General features: G+C 43.5%; 1 long non-coding RNA gene across 3 annotated transcripts; it reads left to right on the forward strand.

The window, feature by feature from the left end:
• Positions 1-409: 409 nt before the first annotated feature.
• LOC135294901 (uncharacterized) lies at positions 410-19,318 on the forward strand. 3 transcript variants are annotated; one of them, XR_010356884.1, is made up of 5 exons: positions 410-778; positions 872-1,096; positions 5,431-5,498; positions 7,218-7,263; positions 12,536-12,821. It is a non-coding gene; the product is annotated as an uncharacterized LOC135294901 (long non-coding RNA). The 3 variants fall into 3 exon arrangements; XR_010356885.1 differs by lacking the exon at positions 12,536-12,821 and adding an exon at positions 11,276-12,004; XR_010356886.1 differs by lacking the exons at positions 5,431-5,498; positions 7,218-7,263; positions 12,536-12,821 and adding exons at positions 18,185-18,362; positions 18,918-19,318.
• Positions 19,319-20,426: the final 1,108 nt, after the last annotated feature.

Consider the following 20,426-nt stretch of genomic DNA (forward strand, 5'->3'; position numbering starts at 1 on the left):
GCGACTGGCACCATAAATGTATGTATGGCGCCATAAATGTAATTCGTAGTATATACAACACAGAGAACAGAGCAGATTAGTAAGAAACAGGAGTGCTTCACAGTGCAAGACAATACCAGCAGAAGTTGTCTAACAAACAGAAAATGATGTGTAGTTATAGAGCTGGAGTTTTTCCATTGGCTGGTGAGATTTCTCACCATCTGGGAGAGCTTTGAAAAAGAGCAGGAAGAGGCTTGATGAATGTTGTGTGGGGGAGTGTTGGCAAAAGAAGGTTTGACAAGCTGAGCAAGCCAAGCAAACAAAGAGCGCAGCCAAAACAGAGACAGAGGGGAGCGAGAGGGAAGAGGTTGTGTGGGAGATGAGAGGAGAAGCTTGACTTCAGCATGAAAGAGGTCCATCAACCCATGATAGTCAGTCCACATCACTCTGTGTGTGGGAGGTTAAAAGATCCTTGCACTTCTGTGAAGTCCAAGGTGATGCAAAGCTTTGGGCTGCCACCACAAAACACCTGCCTGCCTATCACCAGTTCCCTCATGTGACCCCAGCAGCTTTCATGTTACAAATCAAGGGCGACTCCGATATTGTGGAGGGGGAGAGAATGATGCATCTGACTCCATCATCAGAAGGATAAATAATTAGTTTATTATGCTGTACTAGGTACATTTCATCTAAACTGAATCTGCCACGCAGTCACCCTTGGTCACAACTGCCCAGAGCTGCACTCGTGACAGTCTGACAGGCCCTGATAGGCCAAGGGAACAAAACATCCTCACTCTGGGTAAACAATCTCCACATTGCATTCTACTTTGGCACAACACGGGCACAGCAAGAGATAACATTTGTTTTTCCTTCTTCTCTGCTTGTCTCACAGCTTCTCTCTGTTCAGAGAACACCACACTTTCACAAAGAGGCGTGTCTCTGGGGAAGGGTGCAGAGGCCTCCTCTGCTAGAAGGAGAGCTGCTGGGTGGATCTCCCAGCACAACAACCATCAGAGCAAGTGACAAGCTTCGAACATTTGAGGGAGAGGCACAAGGTAACACTGGCAAAATGGTTTCTTTGCTGAATGGACTGCACAGCTGCCAGGAGTAGTTGCAGGTAAGGTTACAAACAGCATGGTGGGCATGGTTTTTGGTTGGCTGGTCTGTGCAGACTGACTGTTGGGGGAGAGAGAAACATTCATCTGCAAAATTCAACCTACTATGAAGTGCAGGGAAAAGCAATACCTGATTTTTACACTTTATCTCTCTGAAGAACCACACAGCACCATCATTTTCATGCCATCTCTTGCAGGGATTTCCAGCCTTCACAGCTGCTGTTGCCTTCTAACTTTCTCCCTCTATAAACATTTCTTGCCATTCATCCATTTTCTCCCTGATAATGGGCCTCTCACCACGCTCTGAGTTGTACCCACCACCCTCATCACTGTGCTGCCAAATCTGGCAGGACCAGTGGAGATCCAAAGCTGAAAAGCCTGATGCTTTGTCTGTGGTGTTTGTCCATGTCTTTGTGAGTGCTGGAAGCTGCAGCTCTTCAACAGGATGGTTCTCAAACGTCTTGAATACTTGGGACAAAATATTTTTGTGGGTTATCAGCTACCATGAACCACCAAACTTTGAAGGGAAACAGTTCTACAGTACAATTCCACAGAGCAGGTATTATGGCTTTGTAAGCCTGAGTTTTGTGATTTAACTCATGCTCATCTCCCAAGACAATGTTGTTGGCTTCAATGAAAGCTCTACTCAGTTCTGTGGAAACAAATATTTTGGATATTATCCTCTGGCTATGCTAGGGAGCCCTAGAGGTGCTGCAGTTACTCTGACCAAAGCAGGGATAGAGTGAAAATGGAGGACCTTAAGGCTGTGTTGTTTGTTTCATCATTACCGCAGATCCAAAGCAGGAACTCCATCAAGGTTGTATTTTTCCCCTCCTGTTGTTGTGTCTTTGTACCAACATCCCTCAGAAAGATTGTGAGAAATCAGTAATAACCATTCCTTGGAGATGATGGGAGCTTGGGTGATGAATCCAGCTCTTGCTGGGTCAGTATGATAATGAATGTTAAAGACAACAGACTGGCAAATGAGACAACTGCTGCAAGACTGCATAGTGGGATAAGTATTTCAGTATTTCCCTCTTTATAATTGCTGCTCTAAATGTTCTCTATTGACTGCAGAAAGAGGGAACAGGGACTGTGGACTGATCCAGTGTTATAGATCCAAATCTCTTGGATGGTCTTAAACAGCTTCTTGTTTCTAGGGGCTGTGATGGGCTGTGTAATTTGTTAGCCCTGTGTGTGTCTGCATACACCCGTGCACAGAAGTGCATGGATGGGCAAATATAACAGATCCACTGCTGTGAAGAGGATCTGGAAAAAACTCAGATCTCAGCATCCAGGTGGAATAAGTTACATAGCTATTGATGCAATCCTTTCCATCACAGACTCTCAAAGCATTTTAAGGTATTAGTATTTTCAATCCCATCTAAAATAACAGCTTCAAGAGTTGCACCAAGTCCAGCCTATGTCTGCAAGGCTTGATGAGAACAACCACATGTTCATTCTCCTTTCAGATGCTCTCAAACTCTGCACTTGTATATTGCTCTATTTTATCTATATGGTTATCAGTAGTGAACAGAAAGATTTCACTCAGTTTTTGCACTATGCAGTCACAGATCTAATCCCCATGCCCCTCCTTTCTCTGATTTATGAGAGCAGACCAACCCTGCAACCTTCTCCTTGTAACACTGCACCTGCACACCATGCCTAACAGCTTTAGCTGCTTTCCTGCAATAACTCATAGAATCTCTTTCCTAGGCAGCCACGCCTTTACATTAGCAGATATTTCCTCTACTGGTGCTTTGCTTTCTGGCTCATTTTTTGATTGTCCTCAGCCTTTCCCCAGATGCTGAAATGATCTAAATCTTGTGGTAATAGACTGTGCTGTGTTTGGGGTGTGTTTAACTCCTAAGGCAGCATCACATTTGTCTTCTCTGCTCTCCTTCCCTTTAGCTCCACCATTGCTGCTAAGAAAAGCAATCCTACAGCTGAGGTGCAATGAACATACCCAGGGAAACTGCACTAGAAACTTTCCCATCAGCAGTGGTTCTACTCTTCTTTACCTTCTGACTTGCTTTTGTCTAGATCTTTTTTAATTGGGGCAATTTTTTTGTCCCTGATCTGGGCTCAAGACCCTGATTATATGCTCTTTAAATGACCTCTGAGAAAAACGGAGATCTCCATCTCTCTATCATCTATCATCTTTCTATCATCTCTCTCTATCTCTATCTCTAATCATCTCTTTCTACCTCTATCTCTTTATGTCTATCTCCAATCAATATCCTCTGTATCTTTCTCTCTCAGTTATACCAGGGCCCAGCACAGCTGGTGAATTTCACATCTGGGTTAAGGGATTGGCCTCATGACCTGCTACAAGAGCTCATATCCCAGTACCTCCTTGGCTGAAGCAGACTATGACTCAAGGAAAATTTGGCCCTGAAATGCAAGTTATGCCATTTCCAAGGTGGTCTTACTCCCAGGCAGAGGCTCTAATTTTCTTTTCATCCCTTCTGAAGTCAGATATAGACATTAGGAAGCCCTAGGGGGTCTTTATCACAGACTCAAACAATGGCTTTGATTGGAATGGACCTTCAAAACCATCTCTTTCCAAACCTCTGCCATGGGCAGGCACACCTTCCACTGGACCAGTGTGCTCCAAGTCCTGTCTGACCTGGCCCCCCTCACCTTCACAGCGAAGAATTTCTTCCCAATATCTAATCTAACCCTGCCCTCTGGTAGTTTAAAGTCATTATCCCTTGACCTTTTTTTTTTTTGTCTTGAAAAGAAAGACAGCCTAGCATTTCACCATTAAGCCTCCTGATATCAGTCAGATTAATACGTGTGATCAGAGTGCACTGACAAAATGATCACTGTAATGATCCTTTTACTACCTGCAGATCCACTGAAGCTCTGGGGTAAGGCATCCCATTGGGTTTATTTCTCCTTTAGATGTACTTCAAGTCCTACTGGGGCCAGCCAGGGACTTCTCAGTAAATCAGGCCATCTGCCTCATTCTCTATCAGCAATTTACTGCCTACAAGGAGTGAAGAAATCAGTCCAAGAAACCTGGATTCAGTTACTGGTTCTGCCACTTGCTTTCTCAGTAGGTTTATGGCTTCTATTTCTCCTCTAATTCTTGTTCACTTTGCCTTATCCTTGTGGCACCAAAGCAACATCAGTCACCACTGGGATACTGAGATGCTTTTGCACTGCAGATACATTCCAAAGGAAAACACATATAATTAAATTATGTAAAGTTCTCAGTTCTCCTTAGTTCCTCATGTTAAATAGCTTCATTACTTCATTCCAGAAGAGGCAGAATGGATACCCTGACTTGCAGTAAGTGACCATATAACCCAGTATCTTCAATGGGAACGTAAACAGTATAAACACATTTGATTCTACCCTTGATGTGAACATTTTCTGCATAGGAAACATAATGCCTTAAGCACGTCCAGTAAGAAATCCCCAATGGATCTCTCTTCCAAGGACTCATCTCATGCCCATGGTAATGTTTTGTGTCTACCACATCATCTCTTGAGGAGATCCATGGGTTAACTGCTCACTTCATGGACCCACATATAGCTGGTGAAACTCACTGGTGAAGTTCCTGAGTCAGCCTGTCCAGAGATGCAAAGTTTGCAATAATTAGCCCAGGTAAGCATTTCAGCCAAACGAGCATGCTGTGGGGAGTTCAAACTTGGTATATCTTAATATGTAACATTAGGTCTTCAAACACTTCTATAAGCTGGTGCCTCATGTCCCTTTCCCTGTAAAATGTCAGCCAGGCCCATGGCTGCAACCTGGCTCTGGCTTGAGGCAATGCAGATCACAGCCTGAAAAGCACCTCAGAATAAAAGGCTCTCAGATTGTCTGCCAGTGCCTCAAGAAATGGAGTTCCACTCCTGAAATGTCAAAGGTATGTCAGTGTGAAGAAGACAAAAAAGGAAAAAAAAAAAAAAGAAAAGTTTGAAAAGAGGTGTTACTGGCAGCCAGGAAAATGTAATTCCTTTTACTTAATTTTTTAAATTAAATTTTTAAATGGAACTCCTTTTACTTATTTTTTTTCTGCCTCTTATGAGCTTGAAGTTTTGTTTCAGTGGAGGAAAAGCAATGGGGAAAAGGGTTAAAATGGAGTGGGAGCAAATAAGTCTATGTGTGCTTTGTATCAAAGAATCATACTCATCAAGTGATGAAGTCCTTGCAAGTCTTTAACACCCTTCACCATAGCCTATATCTGAAATTCCTTCATGTTTCCTTGTTCAGCAGCCAGGACAGCAGCTGCTTGCTGTGCTCAGCTGTCTCACAGGTACAATCATGCTTGCTCTGAGTGACACAGCTGAGGAGATGATTTTTGGTTTCATGGCACTTATTTCAGTTCTAGGCACATTTCAAGAGACTCCAAACTTTGAGTGACTCAAGGACTACAGGGCAGGAGAGGTAAAGGTAAGGGAAAGATGGGTTACCCAAATGGACATAATCAAATGATTGCCGCAGAGCTGGCGCAGAAATGATGCAGCACATACTTCTGCATTGCTCCTTGGGGCCCCAGGCAGAGCCTGGACACATTGAATTGTCTTTATCTCCTTAAAAGGACCTCTATGGATTTTCACAGACCAACACATCTCAGAGCTCCCCTCCTTTTCCCCTGGCTTGCCCATCATTCTCAATGCCCAGCCATAGTGACATTCCAATAAGGGTGACACCCCCTCATCACCCACCATCCCACTCAGCCAACAAAGAGGTTTTTCTTTCTGTCACCTGAGCTCAAGGCACAGCCACTTGGCACGGGGCCAACAAGGCTTCTCCCATCACTAGATCCCCATTGGTTGTTCTTCCTCCAAGGGCCTCTGTCTGGCTCTTCTCCACTAATGTTCTCTGTGTCATTCCAAAACAATCAGCCAGCAACAGTGCTTATGTCTAGTGAGAGCAGTGGGTCAAGAGTGTATCCAAGCAGAATGTGGTGTAAATAACTGACTCCATCTGCTTTGGGTCAGAACAGCTTCAACTCATCAGAGGGAACCAAAGAGCCTCCACGGGTGGTGGAGGCACTTTCTGAATCCATCTGTGGAGCTGGCACTGGAAGAAGCCAAACATGCTCTTAGTGTTTATGCTGTCAGGCTACGAGGTATTCATCTTCATCCCAAAACACATTCCTCACAGAACACTTCTGTGCCTCAACTCTGTCATTGGGAGAGCTAAGGAAATGAAAACTGGGAGGATGATGCTGAGCTGTCAAGCCTCGTGTACAGCAGCAACTGCTCCCATGCCTGGGATCCTTCCTGAGAGGCATCAGGACATGGCACAATGCTGCTTGGTTTTCATCGTGCCACAGTCATGTAAAACAAAGGATTATACCCCTATCCACTTTTAGTTTGCTGCTGTATGGGGAAGGTTCAGGGAAGCAAAGGAGTTGTTGCAAATCCAAGCTGGAAATTTTCTTCCTTGGGTCCCCTCCAGTAGGCTCAAAACCTTTAGAGCAATGAATGATCAGCATTCATTGAGAAAGGGATGGTGGGCATTGCTGGTGATCAGGACATGAGGGTACCAAACTGAGATCTAAGCAGAACTACTCCTGCATTGTCACCTCTCCTGAGCCACAGATATTAAAAACAAGCAAAGTCAGAGCTCTAGCAGTTTTTTTGGGAATAAGGATCCTCCTCCTCACCCTTCCTTCAGTAAATGGATCAAAATTTAGAACTCTAAATTGGAACTCAGCTTTGAAGTCCAGGCAAGGTATCACAAAATAGAAGCAAATTCTGCAAATTTGGCTATAGATATTGAATTTCTCATGCAGTGCTCATTTTGTCCCATGAATAGGATTTCTTTCAGTCCTCAGACTAGCCAAACACCATTCTTAACACTTTTCTTAACATTTTTCTAAATACAATAAATGTACAAATTTAGTATAATTTTTAATGCATGTTTTCGATAAAAGGCTACAATATGTAGCCTCTGAAAACTGCTTTTTCCTTGCCATAGTGATGTTTACAGCTCCTTCTACCCAGAACCACCACATCATTTTGACTGCTGTCAGTGTGGCAAAGAAAGCAGGACTTTGGTCATGCACAGGGCAAGGCTCTAGTATGAAAAATAACAGGGAGTTCCACAGGGACCTGGGAATTCTGAGAATCTGCCTGTTCTAAGTCCTCTCCTGTTTTGCAGTTTGGATGAAGCCATGGGAGCTGATGGTGCAGCTCTATCAACTGAGGTAAGCCTGTAAGCCTGAAGTAACCACAAAAATCTCCCAGCTGTGCTCACACATGACAATCCTTTCCTCAAAAGAAATTGCACTGTCTGGGAGAAGGAAAATTACTTGCATGTCTTGATGGCAACTTAAGCCCTTTTTCTTCCTCCTCTCACAGAGAACTGAAATTTGTGATCACTTACTCTTTGTTGTTAGGTTTATCACCTCTTTGGTAATCTGGCATTTTTCTGCACTGTGTCAAAATCCTTGAAAGATTCAGCTGTTTCAGCTAGACTGGCTGAAAATCACATAGGATGAGCCTGAAAATAAACTCCCGGGGCTGAATAAAGGAACTACTTCTTGCATACCCCTTGATGTGTCATTCAGCGAAGTGATGGGAGCTGTGATTTACCATCTCCAATAGAAACAAAGAAACAGGTCCTTTTAAATGTGATCTCAAGAAACCTTCTCCTTCCTCACTAATTTAGTAGCAGCACATGGTCCAAACTTCTGGGGCAGCTTTGAGTCCTGGTCTTGAGTTGTGCCACACAGTAGACAGAAGAAGCAGAAATCTCTGGAAGAGATGTCCAACTTGTTCTGCTAAGAACAACACAGCAAAGCAGAACAAGATGAAATTGAAAGTGGTTTTCTTTGTCTTCTGGTTCCTATGGCTCCTGTCTGCCCTTGCTTCCTTCATTCATAAGCTCCTCTGAAATTTGGGAGGAAACAAAACCGAGAACCTCATAAGGCCACCTGTCTGGAAAAGAGGATCTGACAAGACACCAGACATGAGAACTTTTTAAGGAAAAAATAGAGAGGCAATGAAGGCTATCCTGGAAGGGGAGAATGAATTTTTAGTGAGTTTGTGTTGCCTTCTGTACCTTCAGGAAAATGTGAGGCAGAGGGGAATGATGACATGGCTCTCCCCACTCATCTGAGCTGCTGGCTGAGCCCAGCTCCTGCAGAGTGGGATGATGAAGCAACATTTTACTGGATTTACAACTCCCCCCCGAAATCACATTTCTTGATGCTTTCTTTCACTCCTCAGCCCAAACAATGGCCAATTCAAACAGGAAAAAGTTCATAAACTCAGGTCTCCTGCAGTTCTTGTCTATGACAGTGCAATGGTGCTGCAATAGAAGGACACAATTAATGGAAGGAAAATTGCCCAAGGATGTGCCACACCAACTCTTCTTCATACCTACAGGTTTCAATGTCTTTGGTCACATAGAAGGGCCCCCACTGATATCCAATAGTCTGGCTCTGAGGCTGGTGTTGCAAGATGGGGAAGCCAAGCTGTGGCACTGAGCCAAGACACAGTCTTAGGAGGTCTGCAAAACAGCACAGACAGTCCCAGTGTTTAAAGCTTTGTCGTGGTATGTCATATATGGGAGAGAGCAGGAAAGTGATAGCAGGTGGTGTCATCTCCTCTAGCTCCACTTACACATCAGGAGGTGTTTTCACCAGGCTGTAAGGGTCCAAGCCAAAACACATACCACATACTGCCAGGCTCTGGCACAGGCTGCCCAGGACAGGGGGGGAGTCCCTCTATCCCTGGAAGTGTTCAAAAGCTGTGTAGATGTGGCACTTGTGGCACTCAAACACTTGTGGTGTTTGAGTGGTGTCTTTGGCGGTGCAGGGTTAATAGTTGGATTTGATGATCTTAGAGGTCTTTCTCAACAGAAATGAGTCTATGATTCTATGTCAACTTCAGCAAATTGATTCCAGCTATCTTGGGGAGCAATGCCAGAAAGATCCCATGTTCAGAGGTTTAACATCATCTGCAATTGGTGGTATTATCCCAGATATTACTGTGGATTTTAGATTTGGGGAGGGGTTCTTAATTCCTTTACTTTTTTGTTCCCACACTTTTCCCAGTCAGACAAGGTCAGCAGAACCTGATAGAGATGTGCCTACAAGGTTATAAGTGAAAATGCCCACTTTGTAGTATGCACCACAATTTGTTTTGAATAAAGCTGAGGACAGCTGGGATTTCTATGTCACCTGGGACCCAGGACTTCAAATTTAGCTTTATTGAACTAATAACTGGGCAACACCCTGAAAAGTCACAGATATATTACTGACTCGTGTTTATCCACTTAAAAGTGCAAGCAAACTTTAAGGTTTCACCTTGTTTGCTTTCAAGCTGCCACAAAAAGCAGGAGAGTGCAACACACAGAAACTTCAGCTCCTGAAATGCAAAAATCTGCACCTCATTTTAACACTGGCTTTAATGGGATACTGCTTCTTCTTCATGACTTTGCCAAAAAAATCATTCTCTTTTCACTCTAGTTCTCTGCAGACACCATCTCCAGATGACCTGAAGTAGATCTCTCTTTTTCCCTGATGTTCAGGCCTGACCATTCTCTTTTTGAGATAGAGAAGTGGCATTTTCTCTGTTCTGTAGTCTCTCTAGCTGAAGTTGTGAGCACAGCTAGAACTGATGCAGGTGATTGAGTGAGCTCATGGGAAGTTTCCATGGGAGCTGTGGCATTAAACCCCTCCATCCTTTGATGGCATCCCTAAACCCTCGCCTCATGAAATCAGAAAGAAAGCAGCAGCCTGTATGTGGAGAAGGAATTCAAGACATTAAGCAAAGGGCAGATTAAGGTTAAACGGACACCAGATCCATGCAAATATTGCCCCACAAGAAGAAACACTTACTTGTCTCACAGGATTTTCTCTTTCCCCCCCAAGAGAAATGTAATAATCAAAACTGTACTCTTAGGAGCTTAATACCTGAACCACAGGGTGAAATTATGGTTGGTTTAGATCATCTGATGGTCAGATCTGCTGGGTCTGCTCCAGCTCTGTGTACCCCACTGTCTAAAGAGTTGTTCTGCAGGGAGCCCTTTGCACAGAAGAATTTCTTAAAATGAGGATAGTGAAACAGTGACAGAGATTGCCCAGGGAGGTGGCAGATGCTCCATCCCTGGAAAAATTCAAGGCCAGGTTGGACAAAGCTCTGAGCAGCTTGGTCTAGTGAAAGATGGCCCTGCTTACGGCCACGGAGTTTAGTCTAGATGGTTTTAAAAGTCTCTTCCAACCCAACCTGTTCTATGAATCCATGATCCCAAAAAGCTAAGTAAGGATGCATCTGCCCACATCTAGGGGGAAAAAGATATTAAATTAGTAGGTCATGCTGCAAAGGAAACTGTTATTGGCTTTTTTTCCTTCTTTCTCTTCCTCTTTTAGTTGGGTTCTACACAGCCCAGTATGTGGCTGCTCTCCACATAAAACCCACTAATAGATGCTTTCATAAAGTGTTTTCTCCACCCCACCAGTTATTTCCAGTTGTTCAGGATATGGATTCTGTTCCTGGGAGTACTGTGCCTGCAAGGTTATAGCTCTGGGTGCATTTGACAAATGGAACACACAAATGATTCACACCTGCAGAAATAGGATGTGATAAAAGACATGCCACTTGTCACCTGCAAACTTGTGATCCAGATATTGCAGAAACCTGGAAAAGTTTGGAACAGTCTTCTTTGCAGCTGTCAGCTGCCTTTGTAATTTCCTATACCTACAGTTTTTCTCTCACTAGCCTGGAGCACTGGGAAAATTCTAAGCTGCATCTGAACATCCTTGGCTGGGCTCAAGTCACACTGCAAATTCTGGTTCTGTTGGCAGTTCAGCCATTCAGTTTTAGTCAGGTCATTAGTTAACTTTCTGGTGTGCTGTGTTGTAACATAATAACTCTTTTCTTTTTCTTTTTTTTTTCTTTCCTTTTCCCTTCCTTTTCCCCTTCCCTTCCCTTCCCTTCCCTTCCCTTCCCTTCCCTTCCCTTCCCTTCCCTTCCCTTCCCTTCCCTTCCCTTCCCTTCCCTTCCCTTCCCTTCCCTTCCCTTCCCTTCCCTTCCCTTCCCTTCCCTTCCCTTCCCTTCCCTTCCCTTCCCTTCCCTTCCCTTCCCTTCCCTTCCCTTCCCTTCCCTTCCCTTCCCTTCCCTTCCCTTCCCTTCCCTTCCCCTCCCCCTCCCCCTTCCTGGAAATTCCTCTTTTGTGGCTGCACAACCAATCTTACATGTTAAAAAAAAAAGGCAGAAAAAGAAGAAAAAAAATCCTGAAATGGCTCCATCCCAGGGAAGGGACAGAAATGATAACCACTTACAGATCCATGAGCCATCAGCACCAAGCAATAGGTTCCAGGCAGAGGAGCCTAAAAGAATAGAAAGAAATAAAGAAAAACTCCAGCCTACAATAGCCCAGAGCTTGTAAATAAATGACAGAACCAATCTGAGAGAGAGAGATCCCACAACTAAAGAATAAAATCTGATGCTGGCTGTGTGAAGAGTTCCCAGGGAAAGAACACTAGGCACCTTTACAAAGCTGGGTCTGCTGCTGGTTGCACCTCCCAGGATCCCAGCTCTGGAGCAATTTTGCATGCAGGGGGGCTTGTGCTGCTCCCACACCAGCTGCTGCAGCCCCAGAGCATCAGGCTCTGTGTCATGGGGCTCTGAGAATTGTGGTGGTCCCTCAAAGCCTGCAAATAGCTGAACCACATTCACACCTGAAGGCTTCACTGAATCTGGCTCTTCCTCTTAGGTTTTGATGTTCAGTCTCATTTCATGGCAGCATGTGGTTTTGTTTCCATCTGTTTATTATGGTGTCTGCTCTGTTGTAAAAAGGAGCTGGGTCTTCAGCTGATGGATGTGGCCCCACAATTTTTAAAAGAGAGATCTGATTCCTTTTAAGCTTTATTTTAACATTATGCAGCTTCCCATTGGCACCATTAAAGACAGCCTTGAAACGCTTAGCTGTGTTTTAGACACGGGTTTGGTTTTTTTTTTTTTTTTGGGATAATGAAGATGGGTTGGTTCCATGAGAAACCTCAAGGACACATCAGCTCCAATTATATCAAAGGGATCAAATATCAACACTGAATTATCTTACTCTTCACTAGTACCTTCCACCTGGAGACAGCTCTGTTGCAAACAGATCTAACTGCCTGACTGGATTTGCAAAGTAGCCTTTAGGAAGTTCCTTTAGCACTTCCAAAGTAGCCTTTAGAAGTTCCCCTTCTAAAACTGCAAAAACAAAGGCACAAAGTCAGCACTGCATAAAATTCTCCTTGTTTCTCCAGCTCTGAGTGGCAAAGGTTGCACAGACTTGAGCAGCACAGGGTCAGACCTGGAGGGAGAACCAGAGGCTGGAGGCTTCTTTGCATTTTCTCTTTCCATTGTCTGGTCTGTCTCAGTGGCTTCATCCCATGAGGCTGTTTGTCCTCAGAATCAAAACTGCCACTGCAATGTTATATTTTTAAAAATTTTGTTTGTCACAGTATTTCTGTCCCAACCCAGAAGGAACATGAATGGGGTGTGTTCAGCCTCAGTGCTAGAAGGAATTGACGTGAACTGGAGGATCCTATCTTCACTGGATGTGGCTTCACATTGTTCTCTGGGAGTATACAGAAGAGCAAAATTTCATCCACCAAAATAAAAGTTAAATTAATGGCGCTCACTTGCATCCGTTTTGGAAGGAAATTCACATGCACCCAAACTCTCTGAGAACGGTGTTTTCCATCTAGCTCTCCATCCAGTTACAACTGACTAAACTGCTTTATATGCCCTTGGAATCTGGCCCAGAAAATGTGATGTTTCTTAAAATGATTGTGTATATATATATATATATATATATATATATATATATATACACACACACCGCTTTACACCAGCCAATACCTTCTGAAATGTAGGTGGCCAGAAACTGGCTGATCTTTTCCTATTACATATTTCAAACATGAGTTGACATTCGTATATAAATTCTGCATAAGCTTCATGAACTCTTAGTACCAATAGTGAAAGGGGATATCAACAACTGTTTGGCTGCTAATATGGGCTGGAGAAAATAATGGAAGTGGCTGGGCAAATTGTATTTCCAGGAAATTTTGCCAATTATACAAAAATGGAAGGGCTTGGGGGGAAAACAATCTTCATTGTTTTCATGGAAAGTAAGTACTCTGAGGTGGAAAGGAAATTTGAAAATGGATGTATAGGGTCCTAATTAACTTTAATATTTCCTGTGTAAAGTCTTAAAGTTAAAGATTGATTTTTACAATAAGCATTACAAGCATAATGACATGGAGGTATGATCACAGATCACGTACCAGATGGAGAGCTATGGATAAAGAACTGCTGCTCTTATAATGAATTTTGTCTTCTTTTTCTTCTCAAGCAAACCTGCATTAGTTTGAAAGACAGGGATCAGATCTGAAGTGTGCAATAAGAAAGACTCCAACTACTAAAATATGAATAAAAATGGAAGAATTCAGCCCCAAATCAAACTCAGTCAGGAATAGAAAACATATGTATCAAATATAAGTGAAATTTCAATATTTCTGATACACAAATCACATTTATAATTTAGTGCCAGCATCATATATAGAATAATCATAAAGACTTAGTCAAAACTTTTATTTTCACAACCAAAGGAAGTGTAGTTTTCACTGAAATGAAAACTACTTTCAGAGTCCTGACTTCAGCACAATCACAGGTTAAAACTAAGCAGGCACATTTAGACAATGTCCAGGGTCTGTGTGTCTGTGCCTTCATGGAAAGGAACATTTTAACCTTTTTTGTATAGTTTTCTATGGGGCAAGCACTTGTTTCACACACATACACAAAAATGTACACTAAGGACTCTTAAAAGCTGAATTTCAAACTAAATTGTGTTGTTCTCTTGAACTCAATCTTTTTTCAGGGAATAGATTTTTTTTTCTGGTGCATTTTTGTGTGTGTTTGCATGTTCAGATCTCAGGAAGTGGAAACTAACAAAATAAAAAGCCATCCCTTCAAAGCAGAAAAGTAAGTTCTCACTCATAATTTTCACCCAAAACATGGGTCATAGAATCATAGATTCCCAGAATAGTTTGGTTTGGAAGGGGCCTTAAAGATCACCTCATTCTACCCCCTGCTATGAGCAGGGACACTTCCACTAGACCTGGTTGCTGCAAGCCTGGTCTAATCTTTCCTTGAACACTTCCAGGCATGGGGCAGACACAGCTTCTCTGGACAACCTGTGCCAGGGCCTCACCACCCTCACAGCCAGGAATTTCTGCCCAATATCCCATTTAACCTCGCCCTTGTGAGGGTGGGAATTCATTGCCTCTTGTTCTATCCCTCCAGGCTCTTGTCCAAAGTCCCTCTCCAGCTCTCTTGCAGCTCCTTTAGGCACTGCTGGGGGCTCTAAGAATGATTTATCACAGAATGACAAATGCCTTAGAGAGAAATCCTTTTTTCTGACTGTCTTGTCCCTTGAGGAGCAAGGGACAATTTGGGATGGAGCAACAAAAGCAATGGCAGAAAATGGGTAGGCAGCTGGAGCAGAGCCATCACTCAACACTCCCTGGGTAACTACCAGGAACTGAGGATCAGTGTCTGTCCCTGATTTCACTTTTTCTGGACTAAGAGTGTTTGCAAATACATCCAGACGTTTCTGAATTTATTTCATGATAGCTTTTGCCACAGTAGGAATAATTATTTGTGCTCCTGGGTGCTTGCAGCAGGATATATTTTTCCTTCTGCTGTCATGTGCATCCCTGACCCCTCCCACCCCCTTTACAGCTGCTACTTGTGACTTTAACACCTTCTCTCTGAGGTTTGGAGAAGAATATATTTTTTTCCCAGATCCATCTAGCTTGGTAAGAACACTTGATTGTTTCTGGAGAAGATTGGTGCATGCATTAGGGCTCACTGATACTTTGGCTCATCATCAGCTGTGCCCAGGACACTGAGCCGCCCCAGGGATGCTGCACTTGTCATCGTCCCAACAGTGTCCCACTGGGCAAAAGGGGCCCTTCACTGAGGACATTCTTATGGTACATCTGATAGACTGACTTTCCCAAAATGACCCAGGTTCATGCAGCACCTGCTTTCCTGCCTACTGTGTTCTAGGACATCTCTCTACATCTCTTTTGGCTTTTGTTGGGATAAGTGTGTAAAATGACATCTCCACCTCATTTCATCTCACTCCCTCCAACATGGAAGCAAAGGCAGTGGTTGGGCAAGCCAAGAGCATGAACCTCCTCACAAGAGCAGAGGACTCAAAGGAAAAAGTGGTGAAAATGTATATTTTTCCCAGTGAGCTTAGGCAATATTTAAATTCAACAATGGAAACTGACTCCTTATGAAAAATAGGAATCTGGTCTCTTGCCTCCTCTCTGCACCACATACTCTGAAGTGCATAACAATGGAAATTCTGTTCCTATGTGTTCCCCTAGAAATGAGCCCTGGAAAGCATTGACTCCTTGCTGTAGGCTTCTGCCATCATCCCTTCCCCAGTAATATGTGCATCTGCTTCCAGATCTGTAATCACAATTCTTTAACTGAGTGGTGAAGTAGGATTCATGTGACTCCATTTAGATTTTGTCACTTTGAAATAAGGAGATAGTTATTCAAATTAGAACGAGATTCTGATCTAAGAGAGAGTCTAGTATCTAATGACATGTGCCTGGCTATAGGTGATAATTTAAGATGAGCTTATGGAGCCTCTGTAATTACATTTTATATGTGTGCATTTTTGTGGTTACCAGTTAACTGCAAAGTGATTACATGAATATTTACGCTGGGCAGGGTTAGACACTGCTAATATATAGAATAAGCACCATATTTTCCTCCTGTAATTCTTTGTGCTAATATCTGGGATTTATGTTAGGATAAAGGCACCTCACCAGCAAAAAAACCCCACTAATGCCATGCTTCTTATCTGAGGCATCAGTTTGCACAGTGCTGAAACACATTGCCCAAGTTCATCTAAGTGAACATGGGTGCTGGGATGTCTTGAGAGCAAGGACATGATGCCCCAAGGCTGTCACCTCCCTCCCTACTAATTCTCCTCAGAGTGTGAGACTCAGACCATCTAAATCACCCCTTCAGTTGGGGGTTTTCCTCATAGATCCCCTCATCTGGGAACATATTTTGGGAATACTGCAAAAATTACCCTATTGCAAAGCCACTCAAATGCTGACCTGCCCTCTGCCTCCCAGTGCCATCACTGCTGGGTATCTACTGAGAGTCACAGAAGGCAGGAAAGGACAGAGAAGGGAAACTTGGAGAGCAACACTGGAGGGAACCATCAGATTAGGTGCTCATCACAAAAAAAAGCTCATCCACCAACCAGTCTGGTCTCCTTCCTGGAGTTAACATTGCCCAATTACTACATGAGTTCAGTGAGACTTTCTATTAGTCATAAACCTGATTTTTTTTTTTCTGAGCATCCCTTTACTGAATATGATTGCAATCCCTTAAGTCAGGAAAAACAAACCAACAGTGTTCTCAGGCCAGGAGTGAAGGGAATGGTGATTAAACAAGCCTGGGAAGCAATTACCCCCAGATCTGACACTGTGGCAGCAGAACCCATCCAGATACTACACAGGGCATCATGTGCATTCACATTGTTATCATAACCCAGGTTTAATCACTCCAAGCTTATACAGGGATTTTGTGGCCAGTGATTTCAGAAATTATTTTTATTTTGACAATTTTTGTGAGCAAGCTGCTGTTTGTGTGTGAAAATGATCTCTTGCAAAACAGGAATCTGTAAAATGAGCAATGGGGCTGAATGCTTGGGATCTGATTTATTTCTTTGGTCTCTGCATGGAGCTTTCAGAGTGTGGAAACTTGCACCAAAGAAGGAGGAAACTATTTGAAGGAAGTCTGCTTTCAAGTAAAAAATAAATGAATTTGCTGAATGTTTTAGATAATGTTAATGTTCTCAAATTTAAGGCAAGAAAAGAAACCTTTTCTAGCTGAGAGCAGGAGTCATCTCTTTGATCTCTGTCTGAACACAGTGGGGTGATGTCCATGAATTACAAGCAAATGTAATGCACTGTCATTCTTAAATAAAAACACACTAGCTAATTAAGTTGAGACCCCCACTGACCAAGTGATTGGTCTGCAGGTTTGGAAATTTCTATCCTGCAATGCTCTTCAGCTTGGGGTAAGTCAATTAACCTCTGTGTTTCCCAGTCCTCCTCCCCATAGCCTCTGTCTACCGATGAAAAATTAGGAATGATTTACACAGAGTGGTATGAATGTATTTTCTTCATGCTTCAGAACTTGTACTCTGGCATTAATCAGACCTGCACTCCCTGACACAGGATATGGTTAACCCCCACCAGCCCTCTGTCAGCCAGGCTGCTGTCTGGGCTGGCTGCTCAAGGGCACTGGTTGGTCATCATGGAGTCCAAGGTTTGGACACCCAGACATTGGAGGGTAGGGGTGTCTTGGGTTGCACTGTAAGGTGTAAGCAAAGTATCTACCACCATCTACATCATCTTCTGATGAGCTGTTAAAATGACAGGAGCAGTGTTTCTTTACCTTCTCTTTGACTCAGCCCTGATAACTCCCTCAGCAGTCCCCACTCTGAGGGGGCCAGCTCTATTAAAAGACCATCAAGAACTCCCCAGAATGACTCACAGAATTACACTATCCCATTGTGGAATTCCCTACCCTGGGGAATGTACCAAACAATCCTGTCTGTATATAATTTGGGGCTTGGGACACCATAATACCACCCCTTGATACCCAGAGGACAAGAGCTCTTGACAGGCACTGCTGGATCTCCAGAAGAAGATGAGACCTTTTCACAGGATCACTGATTCCACTTTTCACAGGATCACTGCTTTGACAAGACTGTATCTATCCTCCAATGGGACTGCAGCCACCATTTAATCATTTAATCAGACTGCCACTGTCCCACTCTGACCAACAAGGTGTCAGGTCGTATTCTGACTTTCTCTGTTTAAGGCAGTGTTTCTGTACTATTGCCTTTATTGTAATTTTCTTATGAAATTGTACCTCTGAGTTGAAATCTCTCAAAGGTATTTGTGTGGGGATTCCACCTCCTGGCTCACCTTCCACAAAGGCAAACCAGCACAAAGGGTCAAGCAGGGAATATGGTCCCATGAGACAAAGTGAAAGACTTATTCTCTCCTTCTTCAACTCCCACAGTGTGATGGGGCTGCCAGAACTTCCCAAAAAGAGCATCTACTTGTCCAGGATCTTCATATAAGAAGTATTTACACCACTAATGAGCATTGGCCTAACTCATCCGGGATGTGTCAGATCAACAGCTCATGCATATCTGGCCATGTGAGGACCAGCAGGACCCTGGAAGCCACAGCTTTTGGTAGGCTGCTGAATGTCTGGAAATCCAGTGGATCATTTATAAAAGTGACAGATCATCATTTAAACAAAACCCCACAAAGCAGGGAGAGTAGTATCTTGATAATGGAATGAGCAAATTACTTTAGCAAGAAACAGAATAAGAGATTATACACACAGCAATTGAATGATAGATTAGCAGTGAGACAACAGATAACAAGTAAAACAGAACAATAGAGCAGGTTAAAAGCAGCTGGCCATGAAATTCGTGAAGGGAAACTGTCCAAGGCTGGGTTTTGCCATTGTGGTTGTACCAAGCTGGCTTGTAAAAGCTGAGTGGGCACCAAAACTCCTGCAGTTTCCAGGCATGGGAAATGCCTTTTCACTTGTGAAAACGTTTCCCTCTTGGATGGAGAACTGGAGTTTCCCTATGGAAGAAGCTGTCCTCAAGTTCTGGTAAGCTCTAAAGGGCAAGGTCAAATTTCAGTGTCAACCCAAGAGGCTTCTATAAAATGCTCTTGGTCCACATTCAAATCACAGGTTTTCAGGAGCTGATATTGTTGTGTTTTGTTCCCAGCAGCTTCTGTGAAGCCAAGATGCTACAGTGATAGATGATTCAATCACAGCAAGTCATATCAGTTTGTAGGAGCCTTGGGACCAACCTGACTCATTTATTTAGCAGTCCCAGCACAAGAACACTGGACATTCTAAAGGACATGAGACTTGCTTGGTTTGGACTGTGGCTGCTTTAGGATCTCACTGGTCACTGGTGAAACTTTCAGTAAGTGATTCAGGCTTCATCGTACAGATCTATCTTTTTTTCCATGGGTTCAGGAGAAGTTCCAATGCAGCTACTATCCTAAAGTACATCCCTCATTTAGGGTGGATGCTCCTCTGAATACAGACTACCAATTTCCAATACTTTCCTTGGGTCTCACTGGGTGCTTGGATAAAATGCAATGTCAAATGCTGTTTAGAAATAAATGGGATACCTCAGAAAACTTAATTCCTTGGAAGTCTGAGATAACTAATTGCAATTTCCCATGTTACGTTTTGGGCCAATACCTTCACCTCATCACTGGGCACATCCAAGGAGAGTCCATTATCTGTCTCCTCATTCCAGCAGGGACAGGTTGCTGCCAAGAGCAATAAAATTCCCCTTTGGCTTCACCAAATCAGAGAATAATTTGGGCTGAAAAATACCTCTAAGACCATTGAGTCCAACCATTCCCCCAGCACTGCAAGGTCCACCACTAACCCATGTCCCCAGGTGCTACATGTACATGGCCTTTAAATTCCTCCAGGCATGAGGAGCCCACCACTGCCCTGGTCAGCCTGTTCTTGTGCTCTTTTGGGGAAGAAATTTTCCCTATTATCCAATCAAAACATCTCCTGGGGCAACTTGAAGACATATCTTTTTGTCCTTTGTCACTTGCTACTAAAGAGACCAACTCCCACTTCACCATAATCTTCTTTCAGGGAGTTGTAGAGGGCAGAAGGTCCCCCCTGAGCCTCCTTTTTTCCAGTCTGAGCCCCACAACTTCCTCAGCTGTTTATCATCAGACTTGTGGTCTAGACCCTTCCCCAGCCTCATGAGCCTGTGCAGTACCTGGGTAAAGTGCTGGGCACACTAGATGTTCTCCCTGGTCACTGTTCCATGGCAGAGCTTTGCGGACTGACCTGGTGGCCTTTTCTTCTACATCAATCCTTTTCACATGCCACTGAAATCACAAGTGTGAAGATAACATGCTTCATAATTTTGAACTCTGAGACCTCATCAGTTTAGGTTTTTTTCTCCATCCAGTGGTGCAAAACCAGAGACACTCTGGGAGAGATGATGGCCCCCCATGTAAATGAGGTGAGGGTCTGGCATGCTGTGGAGGGAGCTGGTTTTCGTTATCAAGTTTCCTTGCACACAGATTTATTAATTTTTAGAGCAATATATGCAGTACTATATCCACTGAACTAATTTTAAGTGGCTTTTAAAAGCAAACAAATACAGGATTGCAGCTACTCCTCCTCTGCTGTCTCATCTCTAGCTGACAGCTTGTTCCAGCAGGAAAGTAGGACCCCAGAAGGACTATATTCC

The sequence above is a fragment of the Passer domesticus genome, chromosome 2 (assembly GCF_036417665.1).
Source record: "Passer domesticus isolate bPasDom1 chromosome 2, bPasDom1.hap1, whole genome shotgun sequence".
Taxonomy (NCBI): Eukaryota; Metazoa; Chordata; class Aves; order Passeriformes; family Passeridae; genus Passer; species Passer domesticus.